The sequence below is a fragment of the Lithobates pipiens genome, unplaced genomic scaffold (genome assembly GCF_037356315.1).
Source record: "Lithobates pipiens isolate NorthernLeopardFrog02 unplaced genomic scaffold, aLitPip1_a1.2 Scaffold_19, whole genome shotgun sequence".
Taxonomy (NCBI): Eukaryota; Metazoa; Chordata; class Amphibia; order Anura; family Ranidae; genus Lithobates; species Lithobates pipiens.
In genome coordinates, this window is record NW_027507764.1 from 421,282,348 (window position 1) to 421,306,199 (window position 23,852).

The 23,852-nt window shown below is 45.0% G+C and overlaps 1 protein-coding gene across 4 annotated transcripts in view; it reads left to right on the forward strand.

Moving 5' to 3' along the window:
- The window catches only part of RBBP8 (RB binding protein 8, endonuclease), a 150,167-nt gene that overhangs the window by 116,386 nt on the left and 9,929 nt on the right, over nt 1–23,852 (forward strand). The gene's annotated exons all lie outside the window — the stretch shown is intronic.

Below are 23,852 nucleotides of genomic sequence, written 5' to 3' on the forward strand. Positions count from 1 at the left end.
TAAACTGATTTCTTTCTTGTTTAATGAGGGACACAGAAATTTAGAGACTGTTGGGTTGTGTTGCTGTCTAAAGGAAGATTTGGATACTGGCAAGCAAAAAAACAGTAACAAGCTGAGTATAACTCCTCCTACTCCCAGCATTCCTCAGAATTGTCCTAGTGTTCGAGGAGGATAGACTTCTTTTCTGCTGAGAAGTCTAACTTTTTTTGCTAGCTATTTTTTTAATCTACAAGCTGCTGAGCTGTTCTTTTAATGCCGCTATCTGGGTTGGCAGCTCCTTATCAATAGCTTTAGAAGTTGGACCACAAGTGTGATCTTCAAGCATTTGTCCCTTGCACTTCTCAGACCTGAGTGTACTGTGTTAACCACAAAGTTATTTCCAAACCCACAGCCGGGGCATAGCCCCAGATGTTACCTGTCTTTGAAGACTCAATGAGTAGGCTGTGTAAGCTGAGCAGTAAGAACGACTTCTTACTAGGGCTGTTGGGTGCTATTTAAAATTCCTGATTTTCCGTTGGTTTACTGCAGAAGGAAGGTAATGCTCAGGGATTGAGCACTGATCTCCTCTACAGAGTGGACCATCCCACGCGCTTGCTGTATGTTCTTTCTCGCCATTCAGCATAGAGTAATCGCCTTCCTGTCACTTCTCCTAATTTCAAGTGGCACATGGATTTACCCTTGGTTCATTTCTGCTTCTGGTCTGCAGTGACTGGGTGACCATCAGCTACCTGAACCCTCTTCTACTACAAACAGTTGGTTTCTGGATATTCATGGCCAAGCCCTCTACTCTCAGGTGCATTGCCCCTGACCTACAGTGCAACTTGTCAGATCCCAGATCTTTGTCAAACAGTCCTGCTTCCTTGGCGCTTTCGGCCTATGATTCACTATTGCTTCCAGTGCACCTCCTGAAAGAACTGGGCGGCACAGTGGTGTAGTGGTTAGCACTCTCGCCTAGCAGTAAAAAGGGTCACTGGTTCGTATCCCAACCATGACACTACCTGCCTGGAGTTTGCAGGTTCTCCCTGTGCCTGCGTGGGTTTCCTCTGGGTACTTCAGTTTCCTCCCACACTCCAAAGACATGCAGGTAGGTAATTGGCTTCTGTCCAAAAATTGGCCCTAGTATATGAATGGGGACCTTGGATTATGGGCTCCTTGAGGGTAGGGGCCAATGTGAGTGTGTGTGTGTGTGTGTGTGTGTGTGTGTGTACAGGGATAGGGACAATTGTAGACACTCAGGTTGAACTGGATAGACTGGTGTCTTTATTCAACCTTACTAACTATGCAACTGACACTTGACTAATTTGCGCTCTGCTTGCCCCCACTGTGCCATGCTTGGAAACTCCCTTGGCTTCTTTGGCCTATTTTTTAGTTCTATCTAGGCAGGATTCCACTGCAGTCATGCAGAATTTTTATGGGCCAAATTGCAACTTTAATTGCTGGCGTTACTGGCTTCTGAGCCTTCTGTTGCTTATATTATCAGACAGTAAGTGTCCTAAGTCTGTAACAAACAACGGAACACCTGAGGAGAGCAGGCTGCTGCCATTGCTCCCTGAGGCTCCTAGTGCTGTTCTAGCCCAAGATCCTTCAGGGTCAAGACCATTGTTTCCTTTCATTCTTTGCAGAGACTGAAACAACCTTGACAAGGTATTCATCCCTGCCAAGCAGATTTCAGTTGTGTAGTGATTCATTTGAAGTGGGACTGTTAAGTTGTCTGCCTCTGCTGTGCATCTGTTAGTTCTTTAACCACCCCTGTGGAAGATGCACCAGCTTTCAATGACCCCATTGACAAGTGATTGGAGGCCCTTTCTACAATCTTGTTGTTCTCTCTAGCAGGCCCTGTCTATGGCTTTTGTCTGCCACATTTTAAATGACTGGACTAGGATCATCAGAAGGAATACCGTTGCCATTCAAACTGAGTCATTAATATTGGAGCATCTGAAACTCCTACCTGCAGCCATGAGCTAATGTAGGTCAAGTTGTTAAGCCTCTTGTCTTGTTTCCCATATGAGTCTCCTGTCAGTGAACATGAGGAGAACTTGTTGGCTTTAGTGCTGGGCTGCCAACTGGCATGTAAAAATAAATTGCTTTGCATTACCTTTGAGGGACAGCTCTTTGGAGCTGCCCTGGACACCCTAGGATGCCACCAGTGGCAACAGTAACAATCATACCAATCTTCCCCAACTAAGAAGCCTAGGGCTTAGCCTTCCTCAAAAGTCTAAAAGGGTTTTTCTTCAGTTTCCTCCAGACCTCAACCTCTGAAGCTACACCTGACAATCAATTCAGTCACAAATTGGCTGATAGCGGTGGTCCTGGGTCCTGTGTGGTGTCCCATGGAAGGTGCCTGTGAGGGTCTGCTGTGAATGGTGCAGCGCTGTGGTTTTGCAGGGGGTTTTTTATTTCTACCTCATGGCGATGTTTGGCGGCCATTTTAGGTGTGGGCAGAGCAGGCTGACTGTCTGGGCTTCAGCGGACATTTTCTATGTGATTCCTATTAAGCCACTGGCGGCCATTTTCTGGGAGCCTGACAAAGTTTTCAGTGTTCTCTGGCAGCAGCATGGCTCATGTGCTCTCACAGCCATTTTCCCTGTGTTTCCTGTCTGTGTACTGGATGCTAGGCAGCCATTTTATTGAAGCCTGAGCATTTTTTGCTGATCGTTTAGCGATCATTCCAGCGGTTATCACCAACTCAGTTTTGTTTTCCTCTGCACCTGGGCGCACTCGGGGACTACAGGCACCACTTATGGACAGTGCAGATCTCCCCAGGGTGGTGAGTCCGGCGGGAATGAGCCCCTAAGTCAGTGGCAGCAGGGAGGGTGGGACTGTCACTGCCCTAAGTCCCCTTCGGGTGGCAGACAGGATAGGGTCAGCATGGCTTAAGAAACTAGTGTTTCTTCCCCCAAAATCCAGGCAATGGCAACCGGGTCACTGCAGACTGCGCAGTACCCATAGACTCCCTGATGGTGGTCCTCAATTCTTTTGTTGCTAGATGGAGGTGGTGCGTGGGAAGAAGGTGGCCCCTGTTCCCCCTAACCCCCCACCAACCCCCCCCCCCCCCCCGTCTTCTGGGGAGAGCTCTGGCACAGACTCGGGCTCTGCTGAGGCTGGTGACCCCTGCTCTGTCTTGTCAGATGACGCTGACCAGGACCGTTCCGACAGTGAGGATGAGTCCCCGTCTGGGTCAGTGCGCGACAAATCGCTTGTTGGAGCACTTATCACAGCTGTGCGTGATACTCTGAAGTTTCAGGAGCCATCAGGTCCCCCTGCTGATGTACCGGTCCCTTTTGGGTCCCACAAGCCAGCATGTTCACCTATGGTGTTCCCGTGTCTGACTTATTTGCAAGTTTACTTACAGGGAGTGGGGTCGCACGCAATGGACCTTTTTGGTTCCCAGGCACATGGCGGTGCGTTACCCCTTTGAGGAAAGCCTTCTCACAAGTAGTCAGCTCCTCCGGTCATGGACCTCCAGTATCCAGGTTAAATAAGTAACCATGATCCCGGTAGTGGGTACTCCTTCATTTAAGGATCCCGTGGACAGGAAGGCCTAGGCAGTGGCTCATTCCTTGGTTACAGTTGTGGGGTCCGCTGTGCGACCAGTACTGGCATTCGCACTTTTGTCACACACTGACTGAGCGGGCAAAACTTTTGCACCGCGAATTGGGAAAGCAACAGGCTTCTCCTGTCAGCGTGAAATTAGCAGACCAACTAGTGCAAGGCCTTAAGTACGTTGTGACGCGACCCTGGATACCCACCCTCTGTATCTAGGGCTTCAGTGTCAGCTGTGGTCCTGAGGAGCCTGAATTGGCTAATATGTTGGTCTGTGACCAGGCATCTAAAAAAAGCCCTGACTGATCTTCCCCTCCTTGGCGGCCAGCTCTTTGGATAGCATTAGTAAAAATGCCACCGGTGGTAGAGTACACTACACCCACAGGCCAGGAAGGCTAAGGAGCTACGCTGTAGGAAAGGGCCCCCTTTTCCCGTTCACTAACGGCTTTTCAGTCCGCCTGGATCTTCGATATAACGCCCCCAGCCCGACAGGACGATCACGGACTGACAAAACGTCCCTGGAACCGCAAGCCGAACAAGCCTGCGAGTATAAGTGCTACCGCATGAAGGTTGTCCCCACCCATGTCTCGGGTGGGGGGTCGCCTTCGGGAGTTTGCAGCCCCGTGGTCCCCTCGGTTTTCGACCAATGGACCTGCGATCTGATTTCCTTAGGCTACAAAATAGAGTTTCTCTCTTGGTCGCCAAACAGATTCTTCCTCTCCAGCATACCCGTATCCCCGGCTCACCGGGAGCCCCTCTTGGGGACAGTAAGGGACCTGCTGAGTCGCAGGGTGGTTGTACCGGTTCCGGATCGGAACATTTCCAGGGATTCTACTCAAATATGCTTGTAGTTCCCAAGAAGGAAGGGGAACGTCCAATCTTGGACCTAAAAGCTCTCTATCACTTTGTTAAAGTGCAGAGGTTCAGAATGGAATCAGTTCGCTCAGTAGTTGCTGCAATCCATCAAGGGTCCTGGAATTCCAAGATGCGTACCTGCACATACCCATATGCCTGTGACAGCAGAAGCTTCTGCGATTTGTAGTCAGGGAAGCGCACTACCAGTTTGTGGCGCTCTCCCTTTTGGTCTGGCATCAGCCCCCTTTACCAAGATTTTGGCTTTGGGTTTGGGGTTGCTACGGCAACGTGGGGTCGCGATCATGCGATATCTAGACAATCTCCTCCTGAGAGCATCTTCCACCTCAGAATTAGAGGAGGATGTGGCGATCAACATGCAGACTCTGCGAGAATTTGGGTGGCTGTTGAACCTAAAGTACTCGGTGATTGTACCCTGCTGGTTTTTCAGCAAGGAGTAGACCAGAAAATGGCGTTAAGCACTATTAAGGGGCAAAAATGTCAGCTTTGGCTGTCTTTTTTTCAGCGACTCACTCATAGTGCATACTTTTGTTCAGGGGGGTTCGTCCTGTAATCCCTCCGGTGCGTACGCCCTTACCCCCATGAGATTTGAACCTGGTGTTATTGGCGCTTCAAAACTCGCTGCTCTAAAATATCAGGAAGTTTCCCCTGTTGACTCTTTCCCAGAAAGTGGTCTTTCTAGTGGCCATCACCTCGGCCAGGAGGTTTTCAGAACTGGCGGCCTTGTCTTGCAAGTCGCCTTATCTGGTTATCCATAGGATAAGGTGGTGTTGCGTTCACAACTGTCCTTTTTACCGAAGGTGGTCTCGGCTTTTCACATTAAAGAGGACATTGTGTTACCATCTCTCTGTCCTAGGCCGAAACACCCTAAGGAGGTGGCCCTTCACGCTCTGGACGTGGTTCGGGCTCTGAAGTGTATTTGTCTACCACTGCTCCCTTACGGAAGTCAGACTTGATGTTTGCCTCAGTAGCTGGTCCAAAGAAAGGCATGGCGGTCTCATCAGCCACCATTTCCAGGTGGATCAGACAGATTATAGTCAAGCCTACGTCTTAAAGGGGCAACCCTCTTTCCGGTTATGGCCCATTCCACAAGGGCAATCGGAACATCTTGGGTCTTCCGACACCAAGCATCTGTCGCTCAGGTGTGTAAGACGGCGACATGGTCGTCTGTCCGCACGTTTGCCAAGTTCTACAAGGTAGACGTCAGTGCATCAGCTAATGCCTGTTTGGCTGTAAAGTTTTTGCAGGCGGCTGTATAGTTGCAATTGAATATGCAATATTTTTTAGTTTTTCCTGGTTTTTCGATAAAAACACGGTACCTTTTAAGAATGCACTATTGTATGCGCTGTTGCATTACTTCCGCAGTTTTTTTGTGCGGTTATGGGTAGTCACTGCTGTTGAGGGTACCCTGGTTTTGTGCTGGAGGTTTCCACACACTTTTGTTTGGTGGGTACAGTTTTACTAGTTCCCACTTGCCATGGTGGATGAGTTTTTTTATGCTGTTTTTCCCACTCCTCGTTTGGCACTGCTTGGGGTCTAAGAGAGGAGCTGTGTCGGTCAGTGAATATAAGAGAAAATAGGATCTTTTGTACTCACCGTAAAATCCTTTTCTCTGTAATTCACCGACCGACACAGCACCCGCCCCTCTTTTTATCTTTACATTATACTGCTTGTTGACGTACTGATTACTGCAAGGCAGGGTGGAGGGTTGATACTTAGGGGACCGCCCCCTGGGCGGAACTGAAAGTTCTGAGTGTTGTGTTACAACTTTGCCTAGTGTCTCCTAAAGGGAAAGGTATACAACCCAATGGTCTAAGAGAGAAGCTGTGTCGGTCGGTGAATTACAGAGACAGGGATTTTACGATGAGTGTAAAAAATCCTATTTTTTCAGCATCGTCATTCCACTTTACCATCACAAACATTCTGCCTTTGGTCAGGTCAGTCAATGGTGCAGCAATGGTGTCAAAGTTGGGGACAAACCTCCGGTAGTTGCCAACTAGGCCAGTCCTGTATGGCTTTTTCTTTACTCCTTTGGGGCTTCACCAGCCCTCTACCCACAATGTACCCTAGGTACTTGGCTTCCTCCACCCCAATTGCACATTTCTCCGGATTGATGGTGAATCCTGCTCTTCTCAAGGAGTCTACGACTGCCTGAACTCGGGAAAGATGGGACTCCTAATCAGTGCTGAAGATGACTATGTCATCTAAATAAACCGAAGTGTACTGTTGATGTGGATGCAAAGTTTTGTCCATGGCCTTTTGGAACATAACTGGGCAGAGTGTAGACCAAATGGCATTCTTTTGTATTGGAAGTGGCCTTCGGGGTTAGAGAAGGCCATTTTCTCCCTAGCTTCCTTGGTCAGGAGAATCTGCCAGTACCCTTTTGTGAGGTCCAGCGTGGTGATATACCTGGCAGGACCTCATCCTCTCAATTAGCTCATCTACCCGTGGCATGGGATAAGCATCAAGCTTGGAGATTTCATTAGGTTTTCTATAGTCGTTGCAGAAGAGGAGAGTGTCGTTGGGTTTGGGTACCAATACGATTGGACTGGACCACTCGCTCTGCGACTCCTCAATGACATCAGGCTCGAGCATTCTTTTGACCTCTTCAGACACTGCCACTCTATGAGCTTTTGGGATACGGTAAAGCTTTAACCACATTTTTACAATGTCATGCTCGATGACATTGGTGAGACCCGGCAACCCTGAAAATATGTCCCTATTTCTTTGAAGAAACTCTTTTGCTTGCTGGGTTTGGGGAAAAAAATATTTTTTCTTTCTGGACACCACTAAAGAAGGGATGTCCAAAAAAGGACAAAGGTAGCTACTAATGGCTATAGCGGACAAATAAGAAATTTGGAAAAGTATCTATATCCAAAAAGTTTATTCCTATTATGCAAATCTATATACGAATAAAACTGACCCAGAAAAATTACTTTACAAAAAGTCGATTCCCAGTGCCCCAATAAATAGTCTGTTACATAACCAAATATTCCCAAAAATCTTGACAAATCTTGTTCAGACACCACAAAACACATAAGACATACAGATAACATACATGCAACAATAAAAAACGGATGAGGCGCCTCTATATCCACACACCTGCCGATTTGCCGTTGTACATGAAAATATATCCAATGTGTTTTATCAAAAAAAAAAAAATGACGAGAGATCGACATGTATGTGGTCCCTAGGGTAGCAAAAATTGATGGCATAATATTTTCCGCTAAAAAAATATAAATAATAAAAAACTTCTATTAAGCTACTTGAATTGATCGGTGAAAATCAGATTCTACAAAGATTTTGCAGCAGTTCATGTCAAATCCAAGTTTCTTTATAGATGTAATGATTAATTCGTTTGAAAGTTCCACAAGATGTTTTCTATGCAATTTCTACAAGTAGACACAGTTCTTTTTGTGGCTTCTAGTGGGAAATGCTCTGATGATGATGATCTTTTTTTTTTTTTTTTTTATATGCATACTACCAGTATTCCATTAGTAATAAACCACAAATCATTTCCGTAGTTTGTAGCTCAATCATGTATCACTTTTAGATTCACTACTATTATTCAATATATATCTACGGTAGATACATTGTAAGCAATTGGTCCGGTAGAAATAAACAGATTACTGTTTTAAGCAGTGTGCTGTTTTTTTGTGGTTTATTTGTTGGGGATAATGTTTTTACAAAAGAGAGGATAAATTTTTATTGTTATTAATATATCCGTTCACAAGACAGAACGCAGACAAGAGGTACAATTTTTAAAGCAGGAGAGATATCAACCAGATCTCAAAAAGATATGGGGTGCAATAAGAATAGGATATGACACTATTAAAATCAAATATTTTTATAATTTTATCCTCACCCTTAATCGAGGTGAAAACAAAATACGTGTCATATCTAAATCACTACATCTCTGTTTTTGTCCCGACCTCTATTAACCACAGGGACTATATAATTAGATAAACCCCTCTAATATGTAATTTAAAATGAATTTATAAGGCCAGAAGATAGAACATATAGGGAAATGCCAGAAAGGAAGACAGATTATATTAGGGGAATCTTCGTTTATCTTATTCCACTTCGTCACTAATCCAGAAAACATTGCAGATTGAACTGCGTATTCATGCCTATTGGTACGAGACATTTCAAAGTAAAAATCCAAAATTTTTCCTTTTGTAAAAGGATGCAATCGAAGTCCCCTCTTCTTGCTGGTAATTTAAGGACATAAATTCACTTAACTTCAAGTCCGTCTGTCTTTCATGGTATTGGGTAAAGTGTTTAGCCACTGGCCTTTCCTCTTTTTGCTCTTTATTCTCTCTTTGTCTTTCTTTTTCTTTCCTAATATCTCTTAAATGTTCCCCTATACGTACTTTCAGTGCTCTTTTTGTCTTTCCTATACAGATTTTAGGACAAGGGCATGTAATCCTATAGATTACTTTGGTAGTCAAACATATTCGGAGTGCACAAGTATGTCCCCTAAGTTTTTTGACCTTCATGTCACCATTTGAGGTCTCTCTCCCACTATCTTTGCCAAATCCTTATTGTTTCTTAAAATACCCCAGTGTTTCTCCAAGATTTTACGCACGGATCCCCATTGGGTCCCATATGTCGTGATTAATCTTGTTGAATTTAGTTCTTCCTGTTTTTTTAGAGATGGAATTCCCATCTCTACACAATAAGCTCTCCCTGCTGCGAATCGCAGCTTTGCATTTGGCATTGCGGATCTGTTTATGGGAATAACCCCGTTCATGGAATCTTGCATATAACTCCTTAGATTCTCTTCTCAGGTCTGCAATGTCAGAGCAATTTTGTTTAATCCGGATGATTTTTGCAATTGGGATCCCATTTTTCTGCCAAGGAGGATGGTGGCTTCCTGCCTGCAGCAAAGTATTTGCTGCTGTTTCCTTATGGTATGTACATGTTTTAGCTTTACCATCCTCCAATTTGATATTTAAGTCCAGGAGGGGCAATTCATATCTATCATAAGCATATGTAAGATGTATGTTACGTATGTTGAGCTCTTCCACAAACTTGGGTATAATTGCCAGGTCACCCTTCCAGGTGACCAAAATATCATCTATTCACCTCAGCCACGTGTGTACGTGGCCGAGGTACATAGGGTTGTTGAACACAACCTCCTCCTCCCAGCTGCCCAGGTGGAGGCAGGCATATGCCGGGGCCCATGCTGCTCCCATAGAAGTCCCCCTAATTTGTTGGTAATAGGTGCACGCAAATTGGAAATAATTACTTTTGAGGGCAAATTGTAATAGGTAAACTAGGAACTCATTTTGTGCTCCAAATAGGGGATAACATTTTTCCAGGAATCTCCTTACCGCTACAACACCGCATTCATGCGGTATTGAGGTGTATAGGGATTCCACATCTATACTAAGCAGACAAGCTTTACCCTCAATCTTAAAATCAGCAATTTTCGATAGAACACGACGGGTGCCCTGTACATAAGATCTAAGGCCATATACCATCTCTTTGAGAAGGGAATCTAAATAGCTTCCCATTCTATCCAAGGGACCATAAATTGCAGAAACAATTGGCCTCCCTGGTGGCTTCGCAGGCGACTTATGAACTTTAGGGATGCAGTAAAAGGTGGAGACATTAAAATCTTCAACCGATTAAATGCTCATATTCACGTTTAGTGATGAGCCCCACCTCTAGTGCATCATCTACTCTGCTGTTTAATTCATGTATTACTCTAGGGAAGGGATCACTATCCAATTTGCGATATGTACTAAGGTCACCCAACAGGCGCCTTACCTCTGCTTCATAATCTGTATTGTCCATCAGGACATTTCCCCCTTTATCACTCCTTTTTATTATTATACTCTGAGTCCTTTAGCTCCTTTAATGCTTGGCGTTCCAGGTTACTTAGATTATCTTTGCATGTATGTTTCCAGGAGATCTCACTCAGATCAGATTGTACCATCTCTAAAAACATGCTTAGCCATCTATTTTTATTGAGGGCTGACTTTTTTTTCGATTTTAATATTTAGCCTTGGTGATCTTCTTGCATAGGAATCACCAGCTCCAACAAGGAGTTGAGTATATCCAGAGCTTTTTGATCATCCACATCCAATGGAGATTTTTCTAGTTTCTTTATCCTTCTGTCCATAAAAGTTTTTTTAAAGAAAACCTTCCTCAAAAATAGTACTATATCTTTATACACTGTAAAATCGTCCATGTTGGTAGTTGGAGAAAAGGACATACCATGTTTTAGTACCATTGTTCCTGGATAGGGAATGATAAATTTATCACTGTCATGTCTAATTTAAGAGTTGAATCACTTGATATACTATCTAGCGATTCTGGCTCCTTGTACGAGAGCCTCTCGTTTGTCGTCTTTGTGCTTTCTCCTTCTGTTGTTTTTTGTCACCTTGTTGTATAGATGTATTTGGTCGAGAGGGGATGCAAGATGTTCCATCCTCCACCCCCTCTTTTTCCAAAAAAGTAACCGTTTTTTGTGTGTTTTCATCATCCGTGTAATTTGGAGATCTGTTTTGTCTATTCCTAGATTGTGATCTATTTCCTCTTTTATACAAGCTACTTCTGCCCCTCCTATGCGTGAGGTCAAATATTTGGCATGTTTCAAAGTCCAACATGTCCCTTCTATGCTGGGTTTGGTGCCTAGTTAAGGTAGCAGCCACCTGCACCAGGTCGATCCCTGCATGGTCCCCTGACTTTACCGCTACCACCGCGGATACCTGTTTTCTTTTTTCCAGGGTTTCAACAAATTTACGTGATGGATCTGGTATGGTTTTCTTTTCCCTGGCTGGTGTACCTTGTAGTTTACCTCCCCCACTTTTTCTGCCACCTCAAACGGACCTTGCCACTTGGCTTAGAACTTGCTCTTCACTGTGGGTATTAGGACAGCCACTCGGTTTAATACTTGAAACTGTCTGTCTGATTTTTACCAATCGGTTATACACCCTTCTTTGGGTATCCTGAGCCTTCTGCATGTGCTCCCTCACCAGCGGCATCACCTTAGCCACCCTCTCTCGCATTTGAGAGATATACTCTACCACAGTTTTTTGCGGTGAGGACTCGCTTTCACACGTTTTCTTTACCAGATCGAGCAACCGCCGGGGCTTTCGCCCATACACTAGCTCAAATGGTGAGAAGCCCGTGGACGCTTGTGGAATCTCCCGGATGGCAAACAAGAGGGCAGGGAGTAACATATTCCAATCCTCCCAGTCTTTCTGGACCACTCTTTTTAACATGGACTTTAGAGTTTTATTAAACCTCTCAACTAGGCCATCGGTCTGCATGTGATAGACAGACGTCCGCAACTGTTTAATCTGAAATAGTTTGCACAAGTCCGCCATCACCTTTGACATAAAAGGGGTGCCCTGGTCCGTTAGTATCTCCTTGGGAAATCCAGTTCGTGAAAACATTTGAAATAATTCCCGGCAATGGTCTTAGAGGAAGTTTTCCTCAAAGGAACTGCTTCTGGATATCTGGTTGCGTAGTCTAGGATGACTAATATATATTGGTGCCCCCTTGCCGACTTTACCAGGGGTCCCACGAGATCCATAGCGATGCGCTCGAATGGAACCTCAATAATTGGCAAGGGTACCAGAGGGCTTCTATAGTGGAGCACTGGGGCAGTTAACTGGCAAATGGGACAAGATGCACAATATATTTTAACTTTGGCCTTCACCCCTGGCCAGTAAAACCGGTCAGTTATCCTGGCCTCTGTTTTCTCTGCCCCAAAGTGTCCTCCCAGTGCGTCGTTGTGGGCTAGATCAAGTAGCATCCGCCTATACGGTTGGGGAACCAGCAACTGCTGTACAATTTCCCCTTGGCTTTCATCCACATGATAAACCAAGCCCACCCTTCAACGCGAAATGAGGAAACCTCTGATCTGCCCCTGGTATTTGTGAGACCCCATCAACAACAGAAACCTGCTCTTGAGCATTGACCAAGGTAGGATCCTGCAACTGGGCAGTGCCAAACGCACCCCTGGGTACATCAAGGTCTGGGTGCACTGGCCTTGAGGATGTTTCCCCTTCACCCTCCTCAACCGGGAACTGCATGGGGGAGAGCTCCTTGTCATCCTCCCCCAGCATGACCTGTAACGGGAAGACTTCCCCCCACTCAGAGGTCAACTCGTTTTTGAAGCCTGAAATTGAAACATCATCCTTCAACTTAACATTCTCTGCAATATCATTATCAGTAACCGGTGTCCCCGTATCAGAGGGGTGTGTTGTGGGAGTTTCAGGCCCAGGCCCCTCAGACTCTGTCTCTTCCAGGCCCAGTGTCCCCAGTTCTCCTGGCTGTCCTGACAGCCCCATCTGTACCTGGTTCCACAGTTCGAGAAATAGAGGACAGTCCCGCCCCAGTATAATATCATGTATTAAGCTTCTCACTACCCCAACCTCTTGTGTAACAGAGGTATGGCCATAGCACACAGTCACCGAAACTGAGGGGTACTCCTTGGAGTCCCCATGGATGCACACTACGTGTAGGGTTTTTCTTACGGGACCCAAGTCTCCCAATCACCCTGACATGTACAAGTGTTACCATGCCTCTCTCTCCGCTATCCTCTCAAAGGTGTTGAGAAAGGCCTCTACGTCATCGCTGGATGTCAGTTTTTGTAAAACAATTTGGCTGGCCCTCACAGACACTTGGTTGCCAACGGTGACAACCGCTTGTACTGCCTCCTGCAAGGCAGTCACCTGTGCTTGAGTGAACTCCTGCTGAGCAGTAAACTGGGCGGCTAGCAACCGTGCTTTCCTGCTGTGCAGCTAAAGCCTGTGCCAGGGCCTACTGCTGCTGAGCCATCGCTTCCTCATGGCGACGGTTTGCATCTGCTGAAGCTTGCTGCTGGGTCACAGTGGCTTGTGCCAAAGCCCTGATGACCTCCATGTCTTTACCTGCTGCTTGCAGCGTCTGGGCTGACTTCACCCAAGACATGCCATTTGTACACTGTCTCTTTTAAATTTCAGTTTGTAGTTTTTAAATGTTTTTTCGGCTGCAAATGCACTTTTGCCCGCATTCTCCACCGGTTGTAAACTTTGGGGATAATAGCTCCACGGGACTAAGTGCATAAACCGTTCAAAGGTGAAACCAAAAGACTTTTATTTATAAGTAAATCAAAAATGAGGCTTTCTTCAGCACGCAGATCAAAATATAAACCAAAGTCCGCTTATCTTCAGCACAAAAGCAAAAATGAAAAAAACCAATACAGTTCTGTAGCCCAGTCTTCACCCCAAAGTTTTGAGAGTCCTTTATCGAATCTTTTGCAGCCTCCAAAACAGCAACACAGATCACAGGTGTAAATCACCACCTACTCCTCACCACCACCACCTCTTCACTACTTCCTGTCTTTTATGAGCTGTTTTCCTGGAGGCCTTTAACCCCCTGTGGTCATTGAGGGAGGCTCTTTCCCACCCGAATATCACTTCAGAGCCCCCCAAATTCTGGGTCCCAACTAACTCTCTCTTAATATAGAGAGGACCGTGAGTCAGTCCTCCTGATGACTACACCCGGAATTCCTCACCCATTCTGGGTGACCCCCTGAAATCTACGTGACTCCCTTAAAAGGACCACAATCCAAATACTGGTGCTACATAGCACCCGTCCAGGACCCAACCTTGGCATCCTGTACAATATATAAAAGAAAAGGATTGCAGCAGGACCCTCCATAATAAGACAAGCCAGTTAGAACACCACAGATCTATATCTTTTTTGTACCAACAGTCCTGTATAAGTATAAATATATGGGTACTTACTCTCAAAGTGTGAGCCACATGTAGATGGCTAAAGGATTTTACCTGGAGCCATATTAATAATGTCTGTATGTAGCAGTACTTAAAACTAGTAGGGACAGCCATATGCCTGTGTGAGCAAGGTGTTAAGGGCATTGGAATGCACGCCAGCTGAATTCCAGGAAGGAACTCAAGCTGAGCATGCTGACATCTGGTCTGTGACCCGCAAACGTCACTTCCAGTTGTGTAATACATACATAGTTACATAGTAGGTGAGGTTGAAAATAGTCCTTCAAGTCCAATCTATGTGTGTGATTATATGTCAGTATTACATTGTATATCCCTGTATATTGCGGTCGTTCAGGTGCTTATCGAATATATTTTTTAAACTATCTATGCCCCCCCCCCCCCCCCCCCCCGCTGAAAAGGGAATTTCACATCCTGGCCGCTCTCGCCGTAAAGAACCAACCCTCTATGCAGTTTTAGGTTAAACCTCTTCCTCCAATTTTAATGAGCGGCCACGTGTCTTATTAAACTCCCTTCCACAAAAAAGTTTTATACTTATTGTGGGGTCACCAGTATGGTAATTGTAAATTGAAATCATATCCCCTCTCAAGCGTCTCTTCTCTAGAGTTCAGTGCTCACAACCATTCTTCATAACTAATATCTTCCAAACCCTTTATTAGCTTTGTTGCCTTTCTCTGTACTCGCTCCATTTGCAGTACATCCTTCCTGAGGACTGGTGCCCAGAACTGGGCAGCATACTCCAGGTGAGGCCGGACCAGAGTCTTGTAGAGTGGGAGAATTATCTCTTTATCGCTGGAGTTAACCCCCTTTTTAATGCCTGCCAATATACCGCTTCCTTTGTTAGTAACAGCTTGGCATTGCATTGCATTGCATTCCATTGCTGAGCCTATCATCTACTAGGACCCCCAGGTCCTTTTCCATCCTTGATTCCTCCAGAGATTCTCCCCCTAGAGAGTAGATTGCATTCATATTTTTGCTACCCAAATGCATTATTTTACATTTTTCTACATTAAACCTCATTTGCCATGTAGTTGCCCACCCCGTGAATTTGTTCAGATCTTCTTGCAAGGTTTCCACATCCTGCGGATAAGTTATTTCCCTGCTTAGCTTAGTATCGTCCACAAATACAGAGATTGAACTGTTTACCCCATCCTCTAGGTCGTTTATGAACAAATTAAATAGGATTGGTCCCAGAACTGAAACCTGTGGTACCCCATACCATTTAGAGTACTCCCCATTCATCACCACCCTCTGAACTCGTCCTTGTAGCTGGTTTTCAATCCATGTACTCACCCTATGGTCCACGCCAATGGACCTTGCTTTGTACAGTAAAAGTTTATAGGGAACTGTGTCAAATGCTTTTGCAAAATCCAGATACACCACATCTATGGGCCTTTCTTTATCTAGATGGCAGCTCACCTCCTCATAGAAGGTTAATAGATTGGTTTGCCAAGATTATTCACAAATCCATGCTGATTACTGCTAATGATACCATTTTCATTACTAAAATCCTGTATTTAGTCCCTTATCATCCCCTCCAAGAGCTTGCATTCTATTGATGTAAGGCTAACTGGTCTGTAATTCCCAGGGATGTATTTTGGCCCTTTTTTAAGTATTGGTGCTACATTGACTTTTCTCCAATCAGCTGGTACCATTCCAGTCAGTAGACTGTCAGAAAAAATTAGAAACAATGGTCTGGCAATTACTTGACGGAGTTCCCCAAGTACCCTTGGGTGCAAGCCATCTGGTCTCGGTGACTTATTAATATTTTTTCCCAAGTCTATTTCTAATTCTGTCCTCTGTTGGCCATGAGGATGCTTCCTGTGATGTGTCATGAGGATAAACACTGCACTTTTAGTAAACGAAACCCCCCCCCCCCCGATTCCCTTGTGAAGTTTGAGGGGGGGCTGTCCCCCTTTTTTTTTACTGTTTTATACTTAAATAATTTCTTTTTGCTCTCCTCCTCTGTGTAATTCTTGTTCTATCTTAGCCTAATTGCACCCTTACATTTCTTGTTGCATTCTTTGTAAAGTCTGAATGCTGACGGTGATCCCTCGGCCTTGTATTTTTTTTTGAAGGCCTCTTCTCCTTTGCTTTTATATGCATTTTTACTATGGGGTTAAGCCACCCAGGACTTTTGTTCGATCTTTTAAATTTATTTCCCAATGGGATGCACTGGCTAATTCCCTTAATATGCTCTTAAAGAAAACCCATCTTTTCTCAGTGTTCTTTGTTCCTAAGATTTTATCTCAATTTGTATCTTCTAGCAAGGTTCGTAGTTACGGAAGTTGGCTCCATTTGAATTCCCCTTATGTTTCCTATTTGTGTGATTTATACTGAAGCCATTTGACCTGTGATCACTGTTTCTTAAATTGCCCCATATTTCCACATCCGCGTTCAGGTTTGTATTGTTGGTAATCGGTAGATCTAGTAACGCTTTGTTTCTAGTGCGTCTACCATCTGACCCATGAAATTGTCCTGCAAGACATTTAGGAACTGGCGAGCCTTAGACTAATGCATGGTGCCCTCCACCCAGTCTATGTCTAGATAATTAAAATCTCACATTATAATAACACTCCCCATCCTTGCCGCTAATCCAAATTGTGATAGAGGTCCATCTCCCCCTCCTCCCTCAGGTTGGGGGGGGGGGGGGGGGGCTATAGTATACTCCTAGTATTATTTTCCCCAGCTTCATCCCTTTGGAGCTCTACCCGTAAGGATTCCACCTCCTCCCTAGCTCCCTTATTGATGTCATCTCTGCCATTCTCTTGTTATTCCTGATATATAGGCATACCCCTCCCCCTTTTTACCCCCTCTATCCTTTGCGATAAAGGGAATACCCTTAAATGTTTTGCAGGCAATCATGAGAGCTGTTGAACCAGGTCTCTGAAATTCCCTCAAAATCCTCCTCGTACAACACGATCTCTAGTTCACCCATCTTGTCCGCCAGGCTCCTGGCATTGATAAACATGCCACGTAGTTTAGACTGGTTGCATACTGTCCTATCGGGTGTTCCGAGATTGCAAATAGCACTTGTTCCTATACTTACCTAGGGTTTATGTGCTTTAGTCAACCTACCACCAGTGCCCCCAATACTACCCTCTAGAATATGTTCCGCGCTTACTATCTGTACCTCTGGACCCCCACCCCCAATCGCCTAGTTTAAAATACTTCTAACCTTTTGGCCATCTTTACTCCCAACATACCTGCACCCTCCTCATTTAGGTTCAGTCCATCCCTTCTACAGAACTGGTCACCGACTGAAGTCGACCCAGTTCTCCAGGAACCCAAACCCCTCCTTACTACATCAGCTCCTCAGCCACTTGTTTACTTCCCTAATCTCCTTCTGCCTTTCTGGTGTGCAAAAATTTATCCGGCTTATTCCACTAAGGGAAGGCTGAGAACATCACGTTTAGCGCGGGCAGTGACATCCAGCGGCATATAGGAGTCGACATAAACCAGAACAGTGACCCCATAAGCAGCACATCCAGATGCCCACCATTATGGGGACACCCGGAAAGCACAGCTAAAAGCAGCGCAGGCCACTCAGGACACGCCGGGCAACATCCACATGTGAGAGAGCTCCAAAACCTCTGAGGTGAAGACATGCAGCGCTGGCCAGTAGCGCTCAGTCACCTCCCGGCCTCTGAAAACTAAAGGAGGATGTCTGGTTATCCAGGATAGGGACACATATCAAGCAGAAGCCTCTAAGATTTTGGGAGACCGGGAGACCTATGAAATACTGCCTGGCGACCCAGGTGCACAATATCATGGAACAATTGATCTTTGCATAAAAAAGTGTTGTATGGCTGCTAGCCCAAACTCATGCTTGATGGAAGTATATAAAGATGTTGTATCTAGAGAGAGCCATCTATACTGTTTTTGCCAAGTATTGTTTGAAAGAATATCAAACATATGGTCAGAACCTTTGACATGAGGTGAGGTTCTGGACTATGTCCTGTAAAAAATGGTCAATGTAGTAGCCTAAATTGTTTGTAAGGCTCTCCATACCTGCTATGATAGGCCTTCCAGGTGGATTTTTCTCATCCTTATGGATTTCAGGGATATGGTAGAAGTACGGTGTAGCACGATATTTTTTATATAAGAAATAATATTCATCTTTATTTAGTACTCCATATCCTAAAGCTCGATCCAGTAGCATTTTAACCACTTGCAGACCGGACCAATTTGCTGGTCAAAGACCAGACCCCTTTTTGCGATTCGGCACTGCGTCGCTTTAACTGACAATTGCGCGGTCGTGCGACGTGGCTCCCAAACAAAATTGACGTCCTTTTTTTCCCACAAATAGAGCTTTCTTTTGGTGGTATTTGATCACCCCTGCGGTTTTTATTTTTTGCGCTATAACCAAAAATAGAGCGTCAATTTTGAAAAAAACGCATTATTTTTTACTTTTTGTTATAATAAATATCCCCCAAAAATATATAAAAAAACTTTTTTTTCCCCTCAGTTTAGGCCGATACGTATTCTTCTACATATTTTTGGTAAAAAAAAATCGCAATAAGCGATTATTGATTGGTTTGCGCGAAAGTTATAGCGTTTACAAAATAGGGATAGTTTTATAGCATTTTTATTAATCATTTTTTATTATTTTTTTTTTTACTAGTAATGGCGGCGATCAGCGATTTTTATTGTGACTGCGACATTGTGGGGGACCCATCGGACATTTTTGACACATTTTGGGACCATTGTCATTTATACAGTAATCACTGCTATATAAATGCAGTGACTCCTGTGTAAATGACACTGGCAGTAAAAGGGTTAACCAGTGGGTGGCAGTGTAGGGGTTAAGTATTCCTAGGGGTGTGTTACTAACTGGAGCAGAGATCAGTGTTCACTAAATGAAAGCCCAACCCCCCCACAATCACATGGAGCAGAGATCAGCGTCACTAGTTGCTAGGCAGAATGGAGAAATGTTGTTTACACAGCATTTCCTCCATTCGGCCGCTCCGTGAGACGATCGTGGGGATGCCCGCGGCGATCGAGTCCGCAGGTCCTGCGACTGGACCAGCACGGGAGCGCGCCGCCGGTGGCGTGCTCCCGATGGCAGGGCGGCATTGAATATTGGACGTACCTGTACGCCAATATGCCTGCCCGTGCCATTCTGTCGACGTACATCGTCGTGCGCTGGTCGGGAAGTGGTTAAGTTCTTTCTGATGTTGTGCACCTGGGTCGCCAGGGAGTATTCCATAGGTCTCCCAAAAGCTTAGAGGCTTCTGCTTGATAGGTGTCCCTATCCTGGATAACCAAACCTACTCCTTTAGTTTTCAGAGGCTGGGAGTTGACTGGGCGCTACTTGCCAGCACTGCATGTCTTCCCCTCCCAGCTTCTGGAGCTCTCTCTTGTGTGAATGTTGCCCGTTATGTCCTGAGTGGTCTGCGCTGCTTTAACACACAGACACTGGGCTGGCTTGCGCTGTCTCGGTGTCCCCATAACGGTGGGGTCCAGATGTACCGCTAATGGGGTCACTGTTCACTCCTATGTGCCGCTGGATGTCACTGCCCAGCAGATCCTGTCAGATGAGGCCAATGATGGCCTCTATACCATCTGCTTGATTTTATCATTTGTTTGTGAGTACAATATTTTATGTAACCACTAGAGGTCGACCAATATGGGTTTTTCTCTGGCCGATGCCGATATTTAGAAATCATGGCGGCCGATATATGATAGCGATTTTTTTGGGCCGATATATTAGGCCGATTTTATTTTATTTATTTTTTTCCTTTTTTATTTATTTATTTATTTTTTTTAATCCCCCTTGATCTAACACCTTTCCCACTGGGGCGTTTTTCAGGCGCTTTTGAGCTAAAAATAGCGCCTGTAAAGTGCTTTCACACTGAGGCGATGTGCTGGCAGGATCTTAAAAAAAAGTCCTGCAAGCAGCACGTTTGGAGTGGTGTATACTGCTCCTCCACCACTCCTGCCCATTGATATGAATGGGCACCACTGCCGAAGCGCATGCAATGCGATTTGGCAGCAGTGCTTCATGGGCGCATTTAACCGCTTCCTTGGCCGCTAGCTGGGTTATATGTGCCCCACTAGCAGCCAAATAGCACCGCTAAAATTATGGTAAAGAGCCGCTAAAACTTGCGTTTTACCATCAACGCCTGCCCGCTCCAGTGTGAAAGCAGCCTTCATAAGTGATACAGAAAATTTCTTACATTTAAACATTTATTAAACAAAACAAACCTCCAATCAGTTTACTTGTATGTATGATTTAGATAAAAAAAAAAAACCTATATATTAAATAAAAACAGGTAGTCAAAACTTTTGGACGAAAAAAAAAAATGGGCTAACTTTACTGTTTTTATTTTATTTTTATTTTTTAAATAGTGTATTTTTTTCCCCAAAAAATGCATTTGAAAGACCTCTGTGCAAATGCCGTGTGACATAAAATATTGCAACAACCGCTATTTTATTCCCTAGGATCTCTGCTAAAAAAAAATATATATATAATTTTTGGGGGGGTCTAAGTGATTTTCTGGCAGAAAATACAGGACTTTTACTTGTAAGCAACAAGTGTCAGAAAAGATTTAGTCTTTAAATGGTTAAACTGAGAACTTCTACACACAGAGATGACTTCATTCATTCAAGTGTAAACATTGTATCTTTCTGTTCTTTTCTTGGCAGCCTGCCCAGAGAGGAGGAAAGACGTTTCTATGACTCAGGCAACTTACACTGACTTCTATTAGGCCCCTTTCACACTGGGGCGGTGCGGGCGTCGGCGGTAAAGCGCCGCTATTTCTAGCGGCGCTTTAGCGGCGGTCTGCGGGCGCTAGCGGGGTGGTTTTAACCCCCGCTAGCGGCCGAAAAAGGGTTAAAACCGCCCGCAAAGCACCGCTTTGCCGGCGGTATTGCCTCGCTGCCCCATTGATTTCAATGGGTAGGAGCGGTGAATACACCGCTCCTTCACCGCTCCAAAGATGCGGCTAGCAGGACTTTTTTCACTGTCCTGCCAGCGCACCGCTCCAGTGTGAAACCCCTTCCGGCTTTCACACTGGAGTGAAAGGGGACGTTTTTTTTCAGGCGCTACACAGGCGCTATTTTTAGTGCTGTAATGCCTGAATACCGCCCCAGTGTAAAAGCAGCCTTACAGAAGTCATTTCAAAGCCCCGCTGTAGTTCTAAATCGGCTTTTTATCAGCACAATCGGCCGATGCAGATTAATTAAAAAACGGCAAATATCGGCCGATATATCGGTCGACCTCTAGTAACCACTTCAGCCACGGAAAGATTTATCCCCTTCCTGACCGGGGCATTTTTTTTGCGATATGGCACTGACAATTGTGTGGTCGTGCGACGTTGTACGCGAACAAAACTGATGTCCTTTTTTCCCACAAATAGAGCTTTCTTTTGGTGGTATTTGCTCACCTCCTGCGGTTTTTATTTTTTGCCCTATAAACAAAAAAAAGAGTGACTATTTTGAAAAACAAAAAACACATATTTTTTACTTTTTGCTATAATAAATATCCCAAATTAAAAAAAAAAAAACTAAAAACTTTTTTTTCCCTCAGTTTAGGACGGTATGTATTCTACATATTTGTGGTAAAAAAAATTGCATATAGATTTTTTTTTTTTTTTTTACTAGTAATGGTGGTGATCTGCGATTTTTATTGGGGCTGCAACATTATGCCAGACAGATCGGACACTTTTGACACTTTTTTTTAAACCATTGACATTTATAAAGCGATCAGTGCTTTAAATAGTCAAGGGGTTAAAGCGGAGTTCCACCCTAAAGTGGAACTTCCGCTGATCGAAACCCTTCCCCCCGGTGCCACAATTGGCACCTTTCGGGGGGGGGGGGGAGAACACATACAGGTATTTACACCCACTTCCGGGCATAGACTCCCATGGGAGTCTGTGCCTCTTCCTGTCCCTGCGCGCTGTCTGCTGGGACACACACGGGTCCCAGAGACAGCGCGGACAATTCCTATTGCGCTGCGAGACTCGCGCATGCGCAGTAGGGAACCGGGAAGTGAAGCCTCAACGCTTCACTTCCTGATTCCCTCACCTAGAATGGTGGCGGCAGCAGCCGAGAGCCCAGCGATTATTAAAAGTTGGCAGCTGCAGTTTTTGTAGCTGCTGGCTTTTAATATTTTTTTTTCACAGTGAAATCCCTCTTTAAATATGTTCCCTCAGTGTGTGTTCTAACTGTGGGGGCATGGGACTGATTGGGGGGAGATTGATCGTTGTTCCTATATACTAGGAACACACAATCTGTCATCTCTCCCCTGACAGAATGTGGATTTGTGTGCTTACATACACAGATCCCCATTCCTGCTCTGTCAGGAGCGATCATCAGAACCTGGCGGACATCCCGTGCATCGGCTACTCAATGAAGCAGCGCAAGCGCACGCCCCCTAGACCCCTTGAAGTGGCCGCCGTAGAGCTACGGCGATTTGCACAGGGGAGCCATTTTTCCACCGTCAAACAGCGGGCGGTCAGCATGTGGTTAAATAAAACATATTTTTGTGTTGCAAATGTAATGCGCAAGGCTGGTGTGCTCTCTGTCCTTGTTTTCTTTTAGATTTATTTCTGGGATCCCCCTGACCTGTTGATAGTGGCAGCACAGCCGAAGCAGTGGTGTGATTGGTTAAGTCGTTTCCCTTACTTCTCCTTTTCCCTTACTTTCTTTTTGTACTGCATCACTCTTTAGTCCAGGAGTCGCTATCTGACTATATTTTATATAATTTTATATATATATATATATATATATATATATATATATAAATTACAATTTTGTGGTATTGGGGGTTATTTAGCTTCAGTGTAGAGCTTGCCAGTGAGCAGAGTCTACGTTGGATATACAGTTTAACCACTTGCCGACCTGCGCACGCGGATGCACGTTGGCAGAATGGCACGGACAGGAAAATGGGCGTACAGGTGCGTCCCTTTAAATTTGCCACCTTGCCATCGCCTGCACGCCGGTCGGGACCTCCGTGAGTCCGTACACGGGACCCGCAGACTCGATCGCCGCAGGGATACCCATGATCGTCTCACGGGGAGGAAGATCGGGGAGATGCTAATGTAAACAAGCATCTCCCCGTTCTGTCTAGTGACCGTGTCACTGATGTCTGCTCCCTGTGATTGGAGCAGAGAACAGTAACGTATCATACATAGCCACACCCCCCCACAGTTAGAAACACTCCCCAGGGCTCACTTAACCCCTACACTGCCACCTAGTGGTTAACCCCGTCACTGCCAGTGTCATTTACACAGGAATCTGCATTTGTATAGCATGTGTCTGCCATAATGTCGCAGTCACATTAAAAATCGCTGATCGCTGCCATTACTAGTAAAAAAAAAAAAAAATGCCATGCAAACTATCCCCTATTTTGTAAACGCTATAATTTTTTGAGCAAACCAATCAATTGCTTATTGCGATTTTTACCAAAAATATGTAGAAGACTACGTATCGGCCTAAACTGAGGGGGAAAAATTTTTTTTTTATATATTTTTGGGGGATATTTATTATAGCAAAATGTAAAAAAAATGCGTTCCCCCCCTCAAAATTGAAGGGGTGATCAAAAACCACCAAATGAAAGCTTTATTTGTGGGGAAAAAAGGACGTCAATTTTGTTTGGGAGCCACGTCGCACAACTGTGCAATTGTCAGTTAAAGCGACACAGTGCTGAATCACAAAAAGTGGTCTGGTCTTTGGCCAGCA